Raw genomic sequence first — 9,850 nt, 5'->3', positions numbered from 1 at the left:
GAAGCTATTACACAACAGGTGTGCAATTAGAATGAAGGTGATACACACTCAGTCGAAGTTGACTGAAACATCTGTCAGCGTCTAATTCTTGATATGCAGGAGTACCAGGAAATACACTGCAAATAAGGGAATTTGCCTTTCTGACCAGGTGGCCAAGGAGAAAGGACTCTCATATCTAAAGGAAGTGACATTGCAATTACAATCCCTTGGGAAATGGGGCGGAGGATGTGTATATACTTTAAAGTGGGGAAAATACATCAAAATAATCTTGTGGCCAAAAGATTTCGCTTACAAGGGAGACCAGGGAAGAAGGAGATGTGATGAAGAAGAGTCTCCGGCTGCTGGATCTTCTGTGGAGATGTGTGAACATAATAATAACAGGACACGCTTTCTCCTCTAATTTTGCTGTGTTACCAGGAAATAAAGTAACAAAACAAGAAGACAAAAAGGGACATACCATCAATGGTCTCTTTCTAGGGAAGTAAAGTGTTTAGACCTTATGGAAAAATTTAGTGTGATCAGAAAAACTGGTACAAGGGAACCCAAACTGAACTAATCTGTCATTCAGATATTACAATACTATAAATTCTAAGCTTTTACATTCCTCTTATATTAGAACCTAGTATAAACACTAGAGTCAGGATTCATTATGTGTCATTATGTTCTTAAACCTCTAAATAAATATTTTGGAACCATATAATGGCTAAGTTGATTGACAATCATAGAAAGAGAGACACAGAATATTTTTGTTGCATGTATATGAGCTGATATCTTTATATATCTAGCGTAGTGTTTAGAAAAATCACCAAAACCTGAGACTGCATAATGAATACAGTTCAGAGACGTGAAGGGGAGCAGAGTATATCACCCCTAAATGTATGGCTCTAGCAGGTAGTTGTTTTGAGCAGGAAGTAACACAGACATAGGAAACTCAGAAAGCTTTTTATCTTTTCCTTAACAGCTTAAAACAATTTTCATAGGGAGTCTGTACCAGGAAGAACGTTATTACCAGAGATATATTTTTATGTCAGTAAGACTCAACTGCATGGCAGGACACACATCTGTTTACCCAGTATGTGTTCCTCACATGTTCCTGTGAATTGTCTTCCTCCTCTTTGAATTCCTAACCCTTGTATCCCTTCTCTTTAGGGGTATACAAGCCTCAATTGTATTCCCCTTGCAGGACTGTCTCTGACTTTACCTGTCTTATGGTGCTGCCATACACAGGTAATTAAACTTGTTTTTCACCTATTAATCTGTTTTATGCCAATTTAATTACCATATCAGCCAAAGAACCTAGAAAGAGAATCCAAAAAATGTCCACCCCCAATCAAGATTGAAACCACTCACCAAAAGGAGTTCGTTAAAAAGAAGAGTTAACTTCTGGTATCAATGTCAGTGAGAAGAATAATTGTTGCTGCTGGATGGAGAGAGAAACAGTTCAAAGGTAAGTTTCCATGAAGAGATCCAATGATTCACCAATTAGCAGAGTTCCAATAATCAGTAACTCACTCAGAATCAGTAACTGACCAGTATATCATACAACAAACTGGTGATAAGCCCTGAGGTTTTTACCACAAAAAATGGGTGTTAGATTCTAAAGAGTTACAGTGCTACTCAGTGCTGCTGAGTAGAGTTCAACGTCTACAGTAACATCAGAAAACAAAGATGAATTTGCTTGCTGCCCTACTCATGATACTCTTAAGGCTATAGATCACTAACACAATGGCCTCAGTTGCTTCTACTTCATTAGTACTACTCTTGGGGTCTTTAAATATTGCCGTTGTTTCTTAAGAAATGGTATTGAGAATAGGTTTAGTGTGAACAGTTGAGAAGTGGAGGGAAGAAATCCACATCTGTATGTAGTAAATAGATTTCCTTTGCAACATTACTTTCCCAAATTCTACCATCATATGCTTGACACAAATCTGATACATATCCAAATATCATTCAACACTTCCTGTTATTATTCTCCTGAAATAGGCCACCATTTGCAAACTTTTCATACCACTATATCACAGGGAGAGAGCGAGGTCCTGGGGTTGGCTCTTCAGAATCAGTTTTGTGTTCTCTTTTTCAGGGGTTCACACTCTATCCAGTCAGTTTGTGGTTAAATAGAATGGCCATAAAGGATAAATATCTAAGTTCTATTCAAATTCCCTCTATATATACTTGTGTTATTGGTCTTAAATGCTGCTACTCTTCTATTGTTAATGCTTCCTCAATAACAGAAATGATTGCTGGAAGTTCCATAATATCTTAGAGTCTAAACTTTCATTTATCACCAGATGATGTATGGAAGTGTTGAATTATTATATTGTACACCTGAAACTAATATAGCACTATATGTTATCTAACTGGAATTAAAATAAAAACTTTAAAAAATAAGTAAAAATTTAAAAGATAAATAAATCAACTCTCATTCATTTTGTGGTTCCAGTATGGTGGCATTAAACACTTTAAACCCATATTTAAAGCATTTAAAACACTGAACCAAAAAAAAAAGCCTCAAAACTAGCTGAGGATACCAAAGAGTAAGCAAATCAGGCATTTTGTGTAGGGGAGACAAAAGTTGAGGAAGTGGTCAGGAAGAGAGGGGATAAATTTTTATGTTTTTTGTTTGTTTTTGTTTTTGCCCCATTTGTCCCCGGAGATGGCCACAATTGCAGAACAGTAATGTTGGCTAAAAGTGCAGTAGATTTTTCATTTCCAGATGGCACTAGTAAGCGCAGCTTAATTTACTCAGTTAGGTTGAAAGAGGGCTGTAGTGTTGTTTCATGATAAAAGAAATATTTAAATTTAACATAATGCATACTCACTAGAACAGACAGTCTGAGGAATACACACTGTGCTTGACAAAAGGGACTACATTTTAAAAAATGGTAATAATATATGTGTATCATATGATAATTCAGAATAAAATTCATATCAATATCACTCCTCCCTTTCACAACCCTTTCAGATAAGTAGGGAATGTACTTCTTTTCCCTTGTTTTTCATCATAAAATATATGGAACAATTTAAATAAAAGAAATTCCTCTTGATGTGAGGAAGCTGAAGGGATTCCATAAAGAAAGGTGCCATCATGAAGAAGGATCCATACATGCTTCTAGAATGGTATGCCATCACTGGATCTGGATCCCTGGGTTTAGCCTCACAGCTAGGCTCCTTTATAAAGACATGCAGGGGAAAAACTTGGCTCCATTAGAATGGGATGACAGCTGCCACCAAGCCTTCAAAGAAATCAAAGAAAAATTAAGTACTGCTCTTGTTCTAGAACTTGTTTTTTCCAAGTTTTTATATAAATTCCAGTTGGTTCACATACAGTGTATGTGAGTTTCACATGTAAAATTTAGTGTTTCATCAGTCACATACAACACCCTGTGCTCTCACTACTAGTGCACCCTTTAATACCCATCACCCATTTAACACTTTCCCTTGCACACCTCCCCTCCAGTAAACATCAGTTTGTTCTCTATACTTAAAAGTCTGTGTCCCAGTTGGCCTCTCTCTTTTCATCCCTCTATTTTCATCTATTTTGTTTCTTAAATTCTACATATGTAGGGCACTTGGGTGGTTCAGTCAGTTAGGTGCCCAACTCTTTGTTTTCAGCTCAGATCATGATCTCACTGTTTGTGAGTTCAAGCCCCATGTCTGGCTCTGCACTGAGAGTGCAGAAAAATAACTAAACACAAAAAATTAAGCTCTAAATATGTGTGAAATCATTTGGTATTTGTCTTTCTCTGATTGGCTTATGTGGCTTAGCATTATGCTCTTTAGCTGTATTTACATGGTTGCAAATGGCAAAATTTCATTCGTTATTATGGCTGAGTAGCATTCTATTGTATGTCTATACATACATTCTTTATCCATTCATCAGTCAATGGACAATTGGACTATTTTCATAGATGGTTATTGTTGATAATGCTGCTATAAATAGCAGGGTGCATTTGTCCCTTCCAATCAGTACTTTTGTCTCCTTTGCATAAATACCTAGTAGTGTGATAGATCTATCATAGGGTAGTACTATTTTTAACTTTCTCCTGAACCTCCGCACTGATTTCCACAGTGGCTTTGCCACTTTTCATTCCAACCAACAGTGGAAAAGGGTTTCCCTCTCTCCTCATCCTCACAACATGTGTTGATTCCTGTGTTGTTATTTTTAGCCATTCTGACTGATGTGAGGTGACACGTCATTGTAGTTTTGATCTGCATTACCCTGATGATGAGTGATGTTGAACAACTCTTCATGTGTCAGTAGGTCATCTGTGAGGTTTAGAAAAAAGTCTATGCCTGTCTTCTGCCCTTTTTCTAACTGGATTATTTGTGTTTTTGAGTGTTGAGTTGTGTAAGTTCTTTACACATTTTGGATACTAACCATTTATCAGGTATGTCATTTGCAAATATCTTCTCTCATTGTGAAGGTTACCTTTGAATTTTGTTGATTATTTCCTTGGCTGTTCAGAAGAATTTTATCTTGATGAAGTCCCAATAGTTTATTTTTGCTCTCTGTTTTTCCTTGCCTCAGGAAAAAATAACATATCTAGTAAGAAGTTGCCTTGGTCAATGTTACTTTACCCTATACATAGGGCATAGAACAGGAATCACTTGGGTGTCCTAGCCCAAAAGCTGGGCTCTGTTCTCAGTCAAGTAGTCTCCTTCTCCAAACAGCTAGACCCAGTAGCAGAGGGTGGGTGGCCAGGATGTTTGCAAGAAAAAGCTACAACTGCCTTGCTAGTTGAAGAAGCTAATACACTTATTCTAGGACAGCATCTGGATATAATGACCCCACATGAAGTTCAATGAGTTTTAGAGGCCAAAGGACATCAATGGCTAACTGGAGGGAGATTGTGAAAATATCAGGCCATCCTCCTTGACACCCCTGATGTAACTCTTGGGGTGTGGCAAGACTTGAACCAAGCTACTCTACTGCTTGATAAAGACAATAAAGACCTTTTAGTTCACTCTTTAAGGACATTATAAAACAAGTCTACTCAAGTAGGCCTCTTTGAAAGAATAAACCTCTGTATAATCCAGAGGCTGAATGATTTACAGATAGAAGCAGTTGTATGCATGAAGAAATAAGGAAAGCTTGATATGCTCTTGTCAGTCTGTAGGATGTGATCAAGGTCAAACTGCCTCCCCATACTTTGTCACAAGAGGCTGGGCTGCTTTAATTTAACCACTATAATTAGGTAAAGAGTTAATGTTCAATATATATATATATATATACTGATTCTAAATATGGCCTATTAATACTCTATGCCCATTAGCCTTCTGGAAATATTGTCTTTGTTTCTGTTCCTACTCCAACTGGCTTGTTTTTTACAAATAATAATTACAACAGGAATCTTCCTTTGCTGTAGATGCTATTGTTGCTGCGCGGCTTCCAAATCTAAATATCCTATTCCTGTGAGGAGGCCTCATATATTCTTCTAAGACCGACAACTTATAAATAGGAGACTTTCATTTAATCAGATGGGTTGGGATTTTTATGCCTCCAATAGACAGAGTCTACAACCCCTTTCAGCTTGAAGAAGTTACAGAAGATGATGCCTTCACCTCCAACCCCCTCTATAAGAATGAGGAGGATAAAAATCTCATAGCAGGGAGATGAAGTAGGGAAATGAAGGGTCTTCAGTTTAGAAAGCCTCCATCTCTATTTTTTTTCTGTTAGACCCCATTTACTCATCTTCTGTATTTTGCTCTGAATATGCCAAACAAGCCATGTTCCCACTTCCAGGGGGAAGCGAAAAAGTTTATCATTCTCTGAGTTTTGTACTAGGCCCCAAACACCTAATAACACCCAAGAAGAGCCACATCTTGAACACGTTCCAGTACATCAATTTCAAACAAACCTCAGCTGACACTGGCCGCAACATTCCTGCCTTTGGTACTTTATGCAACAATACCTACGGTTCACCTGACACTCGCCTTCGATTGATTGAATTCCTGAAAGAACGTGAGCCCTATGTCCTTTTCTAATATAAACTCCTAACCCCAAAGAAAGAGGAGACTCATTCTCCTCTCCTTTCTGAGTCTCCCAGGCCCTCCAACTGTTTTCTCCGTCTGTAACTTATGCTACTCAGGAAATTCTGTTTCCACATTCTCTAGTTCAGATTGGAATTCAATCCTGCATGAAGCCAAGGGCTGGTTCTGTGGGACCTTCCACTGGGTTCTCTGACCCTGCCTGCGTCAATCTCACTTATTCCAGCACAGACCCTGATGTTCGTTGGATATTGCTAACATTTAATATTTCTAAAGTATGATTGTAGGAAAAGTCATTAATTACATTATCATACTTTATTCTCCTACCACTCAGTAAAAGGCTTCCACTCCATGACCCTGCCGTATGTGCCAAAAAGAAAAAAAAGGATTATTTTCTGTTTTCTATAACCAGTCTCTTCTTATCCTTCAATCCTCCTTTTCACTATCAAAATACATAAATAAATAAACATATGGATTAAAATTCGCTTGTCTCCTCCAGTGTGAAATCACTAACTTGAGGTAAAAATAATTTTAAAATCACTGTTAGAGCTATTACTTTCCTCCCACAGATCTTCCCTCTTATTCCTCTTTCTCAAAAGGGCATCTGACAAAGAAGCTAAGTGTCCACATGTCAGTGGAGGAAGATTCTCCCAGTCTAGCCCATGATCGGCCTTCTTGGGCATTGCAGGCCTCCACTAACACGTCTCTCATAACAGTGTAGTGTGCAGTACAGGTGTCTGTTGTCTGACATTGGCCACTCCTGCTCGTGACCATGAATCTCCTTCTGCCTAAGGTCTCAGGTTTCTGTGACCCAGAAGCCTCCTTATTGTCACCCCAGGTCTCTTCTTGTCAGTAGATTCCTTTAGTGCTTCTTCATCCTTTACAGGACGTTGCCGAGCTTCCTTTATCTTAGGAAAACAGTTCTCAGCTCCATAATTTCCCTCCCCTGTTTGGTTGTTTATTTCCCCTCTTTTTTCACAACACTCCTTCTTCAAATTGAGGAGTAATTTGCATACTAAAGATTCATGCATGTTAAGTGTGTAGATGATGGATTTTGTGAAATTTATATATTTTCCTCAATCCAGAAAGTTTACAAGTTACCTGTCAAGTAAATCTCCCATCCGTCAGAGGCAAGTATTCCTTTGATTTTCTTACTCAAATTATCTATAGTTAAACATAGTAGGTTGAGATTCATTCATATTTCCTGTGTACCAGTGGTTCATTCCTTTTGATTACTGACTAGTATTTTTTTTTCTATAAGCATAATACAATTTGTCCTTTTACCAGTTGATGGACACTTAAGTGGTTTCCTATTTGGGACAATTACAAATAAAGATGCTATGAGTATTCTTGTACAAGATTATTTTTGGATATACATGTTTTTAATCTCTTGCATAATACCTAGGAATAAAAGAACTAGGTCATAGAGTAAATGTATCATTCACTTCATTGTTTACATTTCTTGAATCTTACTTTACAAGAAATTTGAGTTCTCCGAAGTACTCAGACCATTTTACACTCCCAGGAGCAGTGTGAAAGATTTCCATTTGCTCCACATGCTTACCAACACTGAGACATTTTGGTGCATTTTTTAAAAAAATTTAGACATTCTAGTGCATTTAAGGTACTGCCTTGTGATTTCCTTTTTACTTAAGATAATTGTAATACCTTTATATTCCTGAGATAAAAATCTTAGACAACATGAAAAAAAACTACACGTGATTAAAAAAAACTAATATATTTCCCTAATTATAAAGAATTATATGTAACAAAATAAAATAATGTGTATGTAAATATGAAACAAACAGGTATTATACCACTACAAAGCATAATAAGTAGCCAAATCTTGCCTCTATGAGCAGAATCACCACAAATGCAACTACTACGTATGCATACAGGAGACACATTGCCTTTGTAATTCATGTATATAAAGCATTGTTATCAGCAATGTTATTTTTTTTTAATTGTAAGTGTCTTGATAAATTTCTGAACACAACAAAATAGGATAGAATCATTTTTCAAGTACATGGTAAATGCATGTAAGTGGTTATGAAAATGGCTAAAAAATTTTGAGTTGGTACACCAAATGGAATCAAGGAAACAATAAGATACTTATCCCAAATTTTCAGAGCTATGAATATCTACAGTAACATCAGAAATCTGTGCAGGATTCAGAAATGTTCTCGGGTTGGGGAACGATCATTACAACAGAAAATGTCTAGGACCCTTGGTGCCTTCCTACCCTGATGTATTGTGACAAAGAAAAATGTTCCTGCATATTTCCAGACACCACCCAGAACCAGTTCCCTGGCACCACTTGGGGTAGGTGGGCAGCCAGGGGCCCCAGCTGCACACATATTCCACCAAACTCTGCCCTCAGCCAGTTCTGCCCTAGTGCTGTTCTCTCATTGGGTCCCCAAGCTGCTTTAATTGAAATCATTTCATAAATATTTTACTTTGGGTTCTGCCAGGACACAGACTAAGATTGGCATGCGGGCTGAGAACTGCCCTCAGAAACAATGCCTGTGAGAGAGTGAAAACAGATGCTCTGGGCAGAGGGAGAAGTTGAACTGCAATGCAATAGCAACAAAACCCACAAGCGATCACACAGGGAGCTAAGGAGCTGGGCTGCCCTTCAAATTGTTTTAACTTGAAGCAGTTTTGCCGCTACAGATGCAAATGCAAATAAAATTTGTGCAACTGCAGATGAAGGAGGTGTAATCTGCACTGAAAACTGCTTTGTTTTTTTCATGGGCCAATATTTTTGATGAAATAATGGCAGAAGGAAGATGGAGGAGTATTTGTCTTCGTCCAATCAGGCTGTTAACACAAGGCTGCACAGACTGGGTGGGTTATAAACAGCAGACACTTATTTCTCATAGTTCTGAGGCTGAGAAGTCCAAGATAATGACACCAGCAGATCCGTGTCTGGAAAGAATCCCTTTCCTTCATGGTCTTCTCACTTTGACTTCATGTGGCCGAAGTGGCAAGGGAGCTCAAGGCCATTTTTGCAAGGGCACTAATCCCAATTATCACCTCTCAAAAGCCCACCTCCTAGCATCATCACCTTGGGGGTTAGGAAATCAATGTATAAGTTTCTGGGGGGAGACAAACATTCAGGCCATGGAATACACTTGCTCCTATAATTTCATAGTGTGGCAGGGGAAAAGGTAGAGTAGGAAACATGGGGAGATTAGTTGACAAAGCCCTGTGAACAACTTCAGTGGTAACGCACCAATTTGACCATGTTTATTGTCCTTTTTGAATACATTTGTCATGTTCACAAAGTTTTGTATTCCCTACCATATAGATGAGGAAATTCACAATCAGAGATTAACTGAATGATTGGAAACATTTAGTAAGAGAGCCTGTTATTCCAAGTCTCACCCTGCCAGAACCTTCTCATATATTTTCATATTACACAAGATATTAATATTCAGTGGTAAACCAAAATATTAAGTACCGATTATTAAATGTTCACTTTTCCACTTGTGTTCAAGCTCTGAGGCTGCCTCCACATGTGCTGTTTCATTATCAAAGGAGCAGCAATGTCAGAGAGAAATCCCAAGCTCCTTTCATAAAAACCACATGGGAATAGGGATACTTTCTGTCTCAAAAGAATCTCATGAGATTAGTTGATGACAGCAAGGGAAAGGATGGAAAGTAATGTATATCTTTGAGAATGTGCCTAACACTTTCCTTGAATGTTATGTTCAGGGCCTTAGCATCAATATTTACCTTTTAAAGCAAACACCTTTTGTAGTAGATCCTAATGTTTTCAGGGTCTTTACACAAATAGAGATGGATTTATCTGACCTTTGAAAACAAAATTTAAATGTCAGAAGATACTTCCAAATTCATA

General features: G+C 37.9%; 1 long non-coding RNA gene across 1 annotated transcript; it reads right to left on the bottom strand.

Moving 5' to 3' along the window:
* Positions 1–251: 251 nt before the first annotated feature.
* Positions 252–1,615, bottom strand: LOC122219142. The gene is made up of 3 exons (XR_006202278.1): positions 1,513–1,615; positions 1,351–1,420; positions 252–405 (listed from the first exon to the last, which is right to left on the bottom strand). It is a non-coding gene; the product is annotated as an uncharacterized LOC122219142 (long non-coding RNA).
* Between the last annotated feature and the right edge of the window lie 8,235 nt (positions 1,616–9,850).

The sequence above is a fragment of the Panthera leo genome, chromosome B2 (genome assembly GCF_018350215.1).
Source record: "Panthera leo isolate Ple1 chromosome B2, P.leo_Ple1_pat1.1, whole genome shotgun sequence".
NCBI classification, from domain to species: domain Eukaryota; kingdom Metazoa; phylum Chordata; class Mammalia; order Carnivora; family Felidae; genus Panthera; species Panthera leo.
The sequence above is the reverse complement of the archived record's forward strand: the minus strand, read 5'-3'. Positions and strand labels throughout refer to the sequence as shown.